Below are 9,930 nucleotides of genomic sequence, written 5' to 3'. Positions count from 1 at the left end.
GTTCCTGTAAGGATCCAACACCTTGATGTCTTCAAATACCACAGTGGGCTTTGATGCTTGAGTTATAGTTGAAGTGAATTCCTTAGAAAACTGATCCTCCAATTCCTTATCAACAAAATCCAGTTTCCTTTTGGTTCTTTTGGCCAATTCCTTGTATCTTGGAGATTTCTTCTGTTCTGATTCAACTTGCTTCTTTGGATCGTGAGATTCAGTGATTCTAGATGGCTGAGAAGGAATTTGTTGTGTTGGTTTCACAGCTTGTAGCTTGGCCAAGATAGTAGCTTGCTCTTTCTTTTGCTTAGCCTTTTTGGCATCTAGAATAGCTTGCTTCTTTTCCTGCTTCAATCTTTCCTTCTCTCTTTGCTTGAGCAAATTGAGGATGTCCAACCACCACACAAATTTCTTTCCCATTCCTGAAAACTTTAGCAATTATTCTTCTTAATGCTGAATCAGCTGGATCCTTGTAGAAGGCAATTGATCTTTACGGAAGCTTCTTCTCATCAGGTTTAGGTGTCTCATATACTGTATCCAAAGGGTTCTATAATGATGATTTTGGATAGTTCACCCTTGGCTTCAGAATAATTTCAGCCTTTGGAGATTTGATGCAGGATGACTGTCCTCTTTCCAGATAGTTCATGCTCATTTCATTCACAGAAATCTGTTTGACTTCAGAGTGATGAATGGATGACTTTACTGGCTCCTTTACTAGCCCAAATTTCCTTTGTATGTCCTCATCAATTTTCTCCCAGTTGATTGGCTTCAACTGCTCCTTTTCAGCTTCTCTTAAATTGGTTGTTGTTGCATTGATCAGATCTATACTATTTGTTACTGGTGGCTTGGTAAAAGCAATTGTGGGCACAATTACTTTACTGATTTGAATTTGAAGCTTCTCCCCCTCACTTGGTCCTTCCTCCCCCTTTTTGTTATCATCAAGTTGAGTAGAGGAGAAGGTTTGAGCAGCCACCAGTTTCTGAAGTAAATCTGTTTATTGGGCTTAATGAAGATGAATGGCTGTTAGATATGCTTCCATAGATGACATTATTGTATCCAAAGCATCTATCTTTGTTGCAAGATCAGAATTTTTCCTTAGTTGCCTCTTGATGTCAAGCATTGTAGCTTCTGGAAGCTTAGAATCCATTTTTTCAGAAATGGCCTTCTTCATCTCATCAATATCACCCTTGATGGTGTTAACATCTCTAGCATGTTGGAAGCCTTGAATCTGTTGTAGTTGCAGAGAAGCAAGATGTGCTTGAAGGAGCTTCTTGGTGTTGGCATTTGTAGTGGTTTGAAGAGCAGTATTTGTCTGATTGATTAGTTGAATCAGGGTTGTCTTGAAGTAGTGCTCATCACAGTGCTTTGAAAATGCCCATGATGGCATTCCTGATCTTGAACTTGAACCTACCTCTCCCCCTATGTCCAATGCCTCTTCTTCACTATCTCCACCTTCATCACCAAAGAAATCTGCTGAACCACCAGTCTCATAATCCACATCACCAGCTGTAGAAGGCAAAGCTGTGATGGCATCATTAGCTCTTAGCATTGACTGAGTGGTATGCACCAAATTGAGTATCCTTTCTGCATTGTCATTGCCCTGTTCAGCTAGAAGTTGATAAGGTGGAACAGGGTAAGTAAATGCCTCAGCATCAAGGGAGGTGGAATCTATAACAGTTTGAGGTTGCTGAGATAGTCCCTCCCTGTCTGCATCCTGGACATTCATTAACTCACTAGCAATGACATCCATCCTTATAGCTCCTGTACCTGCATTTCTCTCGTGTTCTCTCTTTTGTTACATCAGGGTCTCACCCTGGCTCCCCACCCTCACACCCTCACCTTCACCATCTAAGGTGGGACTCCTCTCACTCTCTTTTGCCAATCCTGAAGAAATGGATTGCATAGTTTTACTCTTTTCCTCTCCTTTTTCCTGGGAGCAACCCAGACTCTCACTCATAACACTCTCTTCCCTCAATCCTAAGAGTGACTGTACAACCACTAAGTCTTCTGCACTTGAAATAAATGAAGTTTGAAACTGTGTAGAGACACTCGACGGATGAGTAATATCCATCGGGCTAGTGATTTTTCTATCCGACGGATAACTGCTGTTAAGCTTATCCGTCGGGATACAGTCACTACTCGATGAATGAGCAATATCCGTCGAGAGAGTAGAAATGAATGAACTTGGAATTGAAACTATTGTGGACTCAGTGTTGATTGATGATATTTTGGGCACAGATGATTCAATAGTTCCTGAAAGAATTGGCAAGTGAGCCAACAAATCATCTAAAAGATGATGCTCACTTGCATTAGATTTTGGCTTCCCCAACAGAGTTAAAGAAGGAGAATCAGGAATTGATGTGTTGATCATATCCACATCCAGAGAATTTGTAGGAGAATTTGGTGTTTGAGGTGCTTCTATCACTAGAGATTTTGGCTGTGACTCCACATTTATTGGAGCCACATCAAGCTGAATTTGTGAAGGTGCAGTGACTGTGTCTTTAGCACCAGTTTGCACAGTGTGTGTACCCTGTGCATCCCCAAGGGTTTTGGATTTCTTTCTGGCATAAGTTTGGGGTGAGATAGTGTCCATTACCCTCTTGGCATGTGCTCTTGGTTGAGAGCTTTGTTCAATAGTTACATCCTTTTGGGAGGATGCAACTAGAAGTGAGCTTTTATCCTTTTTAAACACTGCAGTTTGTTGGGAAACTATAGTATGGCTAGGCTGGGAACCACTCAACTCTCCGTCCTTATCCTTAGGATTTCTTTTATGTTCATCTTTTCCCTCACCTACCTTGCCCACCTTCACACTCCCCTCTTTGGTTTTAGTGGATTTTGCAACTGGCATCTTTTGAGAGATACCAGAGGGGGCTTTCTTTGATTTGGATTTTGAAATTTTTGTTGGTTTGGTAGCTTTGGTAGGCAACTGTTGGGTTATTAACACAGTTGCCATAGCTACACTAGAACTCAAAGAAACTAGTGAGGTTGGAATAATAGTAGGGATATATGAACTTACCTCACTTACCTGAGGTGCTTCCATTACAGGGAAATAGAAAAGTGGCACTTCTCTGTGATGATTTGCCCTGTTCAAATCTGCAATGATTCTTCTCTCTTGAACCCAACAATCCAATTTGTTGTTTGGCTTCTCAAGCACAATTTCCTTAGAGAGGTGGTTAGCTAACATCATGAAAAATCTAGCATAATAAACACTTTTACCCCTCTTGTTTAACTCTCCTAATTTAAAACCCAACTCAAACAGAACAAGGTCACTAAAATTAAAGTACTTATTAGTAACTAGCATGTAGAGCATGTTAAGCATGGAAATATTCACAGAATCAAAATTACCGATTTTACCAGATTAGACCTTGGTCACTATATCACACATGAAACTCCATTCCTTTCTAAGACCCAATCTCCTAATGTCACTCAACTTAGAAGTAGAAAGAGCATAGTTCATGAAATTAAGCATATTAACTATATCAGTGTCTGTGTGCGGTGACGTCACATTATTATCAGGAATCTTGAAACATGCTTTAATAACATCACTATTAATACATAATCCATTACCTTTGATAGTGAGTGTGATGGTTTTATCAGTTGAGTTATATGTAGAAGTGGTCCACATCTCTTCAACAACTTCACAAAAGATGGTGGGTGATTCCAGCATGGCATAGCTAAGCTTGCAGTTCTTCACAAAATCCATCATTTTGTGGTAGTCACCAGAATGTTGAATCCCCTTGTTCACTAAGGCTGTGAAGTTATTATTTTCATAAATGAACCCAGTTTGAGACATAATATTGACAACATGCCCCATTGTTAGAGAATAAGAGCTTGCAGAGAGAGTAAGTGCTTTGAAAGAGAAAGAAATTGGAGCAGATAATTTGAGAATGATAAAAGAAAAGCAATGGAAATTAAATAGGCTTTTATACTGTCTCAAAAATAACTGCCAAAAATAATAAAGTAAAATAAAGTAGCCAATAAAAATTGCCTAAAATAGCCGTTCAAAAATAAACTGTAAAAATTCCACCAATTATCCGTCGTGTTATGCTTACAAACTGTAAGTATACTCGATGGATAATGTTCAAATTAACGGCTAAGATTAAGACAATTCGACGGATGAAGATAAACTGTTATCCGTCGAGTTATAAAATATTCCAGAAAAATAATTGATTTTTATTTGCAAATAGTATTCCGACGGATGATCAAACTCGATGGATAAAGATCATCCGTCGAGATATAAATTTTGACTTAGCCAAAATTTCATCTATGACTGAAAAATCGATTTAAATTTCTGGCTGCATTGTAACTTGCAAATTATCTCATAAGGATTAAAGAATAATTAAGCATACCTAACTCACTTACCAACCTTGAGAAGGTGGATTCATCCAGTGGTTTGGTTAAAAATATCTGCAAGCTACTTCTCACTTGGAACAAAATATAGTTCCACAGTACCATTCATTACATGTTCTCTTATGAAGTGATACTTGATGTCTATGTGCTTTGTCCTTGAATGTTGTACTGGATTTTCAGTGATGACAATTGCACTTGTGTTATCACAGAAAATAGGAATCCTTTCAACTTGCAAACCATAGTCTAGCAGTTGATTTTTCATCCACAAAATATGTGCACAGCAACTGCCAGCAGCAATATATTCAGCTTCAGCTGTTGAAATAGTAACTGAATTTTGCTTTTTACTGAACCAGGACACAAGCTTGTTTCCTATAAATTGACATGCTCCTGTTGTACTTTTTCTATCAATTCTACAACCTGCATAATCTGCATCTGAAAAACCAGTTAGATCAAAACCAGAATCTCTAGGGTACCAAATGCCAAGTTTTGGTGTTCCCTTGAGATATCTAAAAATTCTCTTAATAGCTACTAAGTGAGATTCTCTAGGATCATCCTGAAATCTAGCACATAAATATGTAACAAATATTATATATGGCCTACTAGTTGTTAAGTACAGAAGTGAGCCAACCATGCCTCTATAACTTGAAATATCCACAGACTTTTCAGTAGTGTTTAATTCAAGCTTAGTTGCAGTAGCCATGGGAGTTTTTGCAGATGTGCAATCCATTAGATCAAACTTCTTTAAAAGATCAAAAATTTATTTAGTTTGACTAATGAATATTCCATCACTAACTTGCTTAACTTGCAAACCAAGAAAGTAAGTTAGTTCTCCCATCATACTCATTTCATACTTACTTTGCATCAATTTGGCAAACTTTTTGTAACGTTTCTCATCTGTAGAGCCAAAAATAATATCATCTACATAAATTTGAACAAGTATGCTAGAGCCATTAACATTTCTAAAGAATAAAGTTTTATCTACAGTACCTCTTGTGAAGTGATTTTCCAAAAGGAACTTTGATAAAGTGTCATACCAGGCTCTAGGTGCTTGCTTCAGTCCATAAAGTGCTTGTAAGAGATAATAGACATGTTCTGGAAAATTTGGATCTTCAAAACTTGGAGGTTGACTGACATATACTTCCTCCTCCAAATCTCCATTCAGAAAGGCACTTTTGACATCCCTTTGATAAACCTTGAAATTGGCATGGGCTGCATGGGCTGCATAGGCTAAGAAGATTCTGATGGCTTCAAGTCTTGCAACAGGAGTAAATTTTTCATCAAAATCTATTCCTTCTTGTTGACAATAGCCCTTAGCAACCAATCTAGCTTTGTTCCTGACTACTATGCCATTTTCATCCATCTTGTTTCTGAATACCCATTTGGTGTCTATTGGATTCTTTCATTTAGGCTTAGGCACCAGCTTCCAAACATTATTCCTCTCAAATTGGTTTAGCTCCTCCTGCATAGCTAAAATCCAATCATGATCCAACAAGGCTTCTTCTACCTTCTTTGGTTCTTCCTTGGAAAGAAAGCTATTGTATAGACATTCTTCTTGAGTTGTTCTCCTGGTTTGAACTATAGAAGAAACATAACCAATGATGAGCTCAAAGGGGTGATCCTTTGTCCATTTCCTTTGTTGAGGTAGATTAGCTCTAGATGAAGAGGCCTCATTGTTGTCTTGATGTGTGATTGAGTTTTGATTATTAGAAACTCCCCTTGAGTTTGTAGATCTTTGATTTGAGAAAGGGGAACTTTCTATAGGTGATCTATTCTGATTTCCAGCTTCTTTTGATAACCCGACGGATGGTGAATTTTGAGTTCCGACGGATGAAGCTGGTTGTCTACCGATGGATAACGCAGATTGCCTCCCGACGGATGAAGCATTTTGCAACTCGACAGATGTTGAATTTTGTGCTTCATTTGTAGTGGATTTTTCTGCATTATCTTTTGATACTATTTCGTGATCACTTTCATCATCATTGTCATCACTAACCATCTCCACATTGTCAAATTTGAGGCTTTCATGGTAGTCTCCATCTTGCAGTCCTTCAATCTTTCTATCATCAAACACAACATGTATTGATTCCACAACAATGTTGGTCCTTAGATTGTAGACTCTATATGCTTTACCGACAGCATATCCAACAAAAATTCCTTCATCTGCTTTAGCATCAAACTTCCCATTCTGATCAGTTTGATTTCTCAAGATATAACACTTACAGCCAAAGACATGAAGAAAATTTAGAGTTGGCTTCTTGTTCTTGAATAATTGATAGGGAGTCATGCATTTTTCTTGATTGATTAGAGAAATATTTTGAGTGTAGCATGCAGTATTTACAGCTTCAGCCCCGGAATATGTTGGCAATTTAGATTCTTCAAGCATTGTTCCGGCAACTTCAATAAGTGATATGTTCTTCCTTTCCACTACTCCATTCTTTTGTGGGGTTCTTGCTGCTGAAAACTCATGCAAAATTCCATTTTCTTCACAAAATGCTCTCATGACAGAATTCTTGAACTCAGTCCATTGTCACTCCTGATTCTTCTAACTTTGAAATCAGGATGGTTATTGACTTGCCTTATGTGATTGATTATGATTTCACTAGCCTCATCTTTAGACTTTAGGAAATATGTCCAAGAGAACTTTGAGAAATCATCTACAATTACTAGGCAAAATCTTTTCCTTGAGATGTACAACACATTGACTGGTCCAAACAAATCCATGTGTAGCAGTTGCAAAGGTTCTTCAATTGTTGAATCAAGTTTCTTTCTGAATGATGCTTTAATCTGCTTTCCCTTTTGGCAGGCATCACACAATCCATCCTTAGAAAACTCCACTAGAGGAATGCCTCTAACCAATTCCTTCTTTACTAGCTCATTCATGGTCTTGAAGTTTAGATGAGATAGCTTCTTGTACCATAACCAACTTTCATCCTGACTTGCTTTGCTGAAAAGACAAGTAACGGATTCTGCATTAGATGAGTTGAAGTCAGCTAGGTACACATTTCCTTTTCTCACACCAGTGAGAACCACTTTGTTGTTCCTCTTATTAGTCACAACACAGGCTTCTGAGTTGAAGGTTATTGAACTGCCTTTATCACAAAGCGGGCTGATACTCAACAGATTGCGCTTGAGATCATCCACTAAGGCAACCTCCTCAATGATGACACTGTCTTTTGAAATCAAGCCATATCCCACAGTATAACCCTTGCTGTCATCTCCAAAAGTAATACTTGGGCCAGTTCTCTCCTTGAACTTTGTGAGTAGGGTAGAATCACCAGTCATGTGTCTTGAACAACCACTATCCAAGTACCATAAATTCTTTCTGATTTCCTGCACACATCAAAATCAAATCAAGTTAATTTTGGTACCCAAGTTTCCTTGGGTCTTGCCTTGTTAGCTTTCTTTTTCTGTTTCTTAGGCTTTATCTCATTTGACTTGGGGATATCATATTCATCCTTAGTTATTTGAGTTGGGCCTTTGAAACCATTCATCATAACAGAATTATCATGCATACTTTGATTAACAGGGAATGACATGCTACTAGTGAACATGTTATTCCAGTAAGGCATGCTAAATGGAATTTGTGACATACTAAATGCAGCATAATAAGGATTAGGTGCAAATGGCATATTAGCAAACTGTGCATTCATATTCTGTGTAGACATAGCATTCATGTTGGGAAAGTGAGGTGGCACATATATGGAAGTAGGCATGGCAGATTTGCAATTAACAGACAAATGATTTACACTACCACACTTGACACAAATTTTTCTTGGAGTATATTTATCAGGTGTGTAGTTGTTGTGTTTGTTAATCCCTACTTTACCATTTCTATTGTTTTTCTTTTTAGCCTCTGTTTTAACCTCAATCTTTTCAAGTCTGTCACTCAATTATTTGACAGTTATATTGCCAATATTAGCCTTCTTTTCCTTCTTCACTTGACTAGATTCTCCTGGAATAAAATTCTTGGAAACTGATCCATATCTCTCATTTAACTTAACAAGTTTTGCTTTACTGATATGCTTGCTCACAGTCGACGGATGAGGATTTATATCACACGACGGATAACCCTTTTTGTTATCCGACGGATGACCCTCATCATCTATCGAGTCTACATCTGTTAGCACTCCTTCCACCAAATTTGGTTCTAGCTTCTCCTTGTTCTTCTTCCAGGCTGCATCACAAAAGGACTCGATCCCTTGAACTTTGGTGATTTGAGCATGAACATCTCTAGATGTTTTCCATGCCTTAATCACCTCATGCTCACGTTCAAGCTGCTTCTTCAAAATTTCTTCTTTCTTCAAAAACTCGGTTAATTCCTCATTGGCAATCTTACACTTAATTTTTAATTTTTCAAAATCAATGAACTGAGACTCTAGCACATTATTCCTCTCACTTAAAAATAGATTGTTTTCTTTGATTTTAGCATTTTCTTTAGTAAGAGACTTAAGTGTAACACGCAAATGATATAACTTTGTAGACATGTCATTTATAGCATCATTACACTCAGTTTTAGATAAATGTGCAAGGTTTGTAGTAATTACCTGATTACTTGAAGAATTTGTCTCTGTTTCATCAGACTTGGCCATTAGGGCTAGATTGACATAGCTGACATCTTCATCTTCATCCAGACCATCTACAACCCAGTCATTTTCTTGTGTAATGAAAGCCCTTTCCTTTTGTTTGAGCAACTCAAAGTATTTCTGTTTATAATCCACAAGCTCAAACTTCTTTTTGTTGGAATCTGACTTTCTACACTCACTGGCAAAGTGCCATGCCAAGCCACATTTGAAACATTTGAATTTTGATTTATCCACCATGTTTCTATTTGGCTTGGCTGCTCCAAAGTTGTTCTTCAACTTGAGCTTGGAAAATCTTCTGGAAAGAAATGCTAGATGTTCATCAATATCCTCCATGTCATCTTGGCTCAAAGAATCTTCATTTTCAGCTACCAGCTCCTTGCCCTTATTATCACAGACCCTTGAAGTTGACTCAACAGCTTCCATCTTCATCTGCTTCTCTTTCTCTAGCTCAGCAACTAGTGCAATAGACCCTCTTTTCTTCTTTCCTCTCTCGATCCTCTCATCTTGCTCTATTTCAAGCTCATAAGTCTTCAGGATGCCATACAGTCTCTTCAAAGTAAACTCCTTATAATCTTGAGAGTTTCTTAATGACACTGTCATTGGTTTCCATTCCTTTGGAAGAGATCTAAGGAATTTCAGATTGGAGTCTTTTGTCTGATAGACCCTTCCATGCAGCTTCAGAGCATTTAGTATTTTTTGAAACCTACTAAAGATGTCAGTGAGAGACTCACTTTCTTCACTATAAAAATGCTCATATTGCTGAATCAGTAGCTGCATCTTGTTTTCTCTAATTTGCTCAGTGCCATCACAGATAATCTGTATAGTGTCCCAAACATCCTTGGCAGTTTTGTAATTGATGATATTGTCAAACATATCACCATCAACTCCATTGAACAAGATATTCATGGCCTTCTTATCTTTCCTGACTTGTTCAATGTCAGGATCAGACCATTCATGCCTTGGCTTGGGGACAAATGGCTCATTTCCAGTTGCAGCTCTCATTGGT

This window comes from Apium graveolens, chromosome 10, assembly GCF_009905375.1.
Source record: "Apium graveolens cultivar Ventura chromosome 10, ASM990537v1, whole genome shotgun sequence".
NCBI classification, from domain to species: domain Eukaryota; kingdom Viridiplantae; phylum Streptophyta; class Magnoliopsida; order Apiales; family Apiaceae; genus Apium; species Apium graveolens.
Note: the sequence above shows the minus strand (reverse complement) of the source record.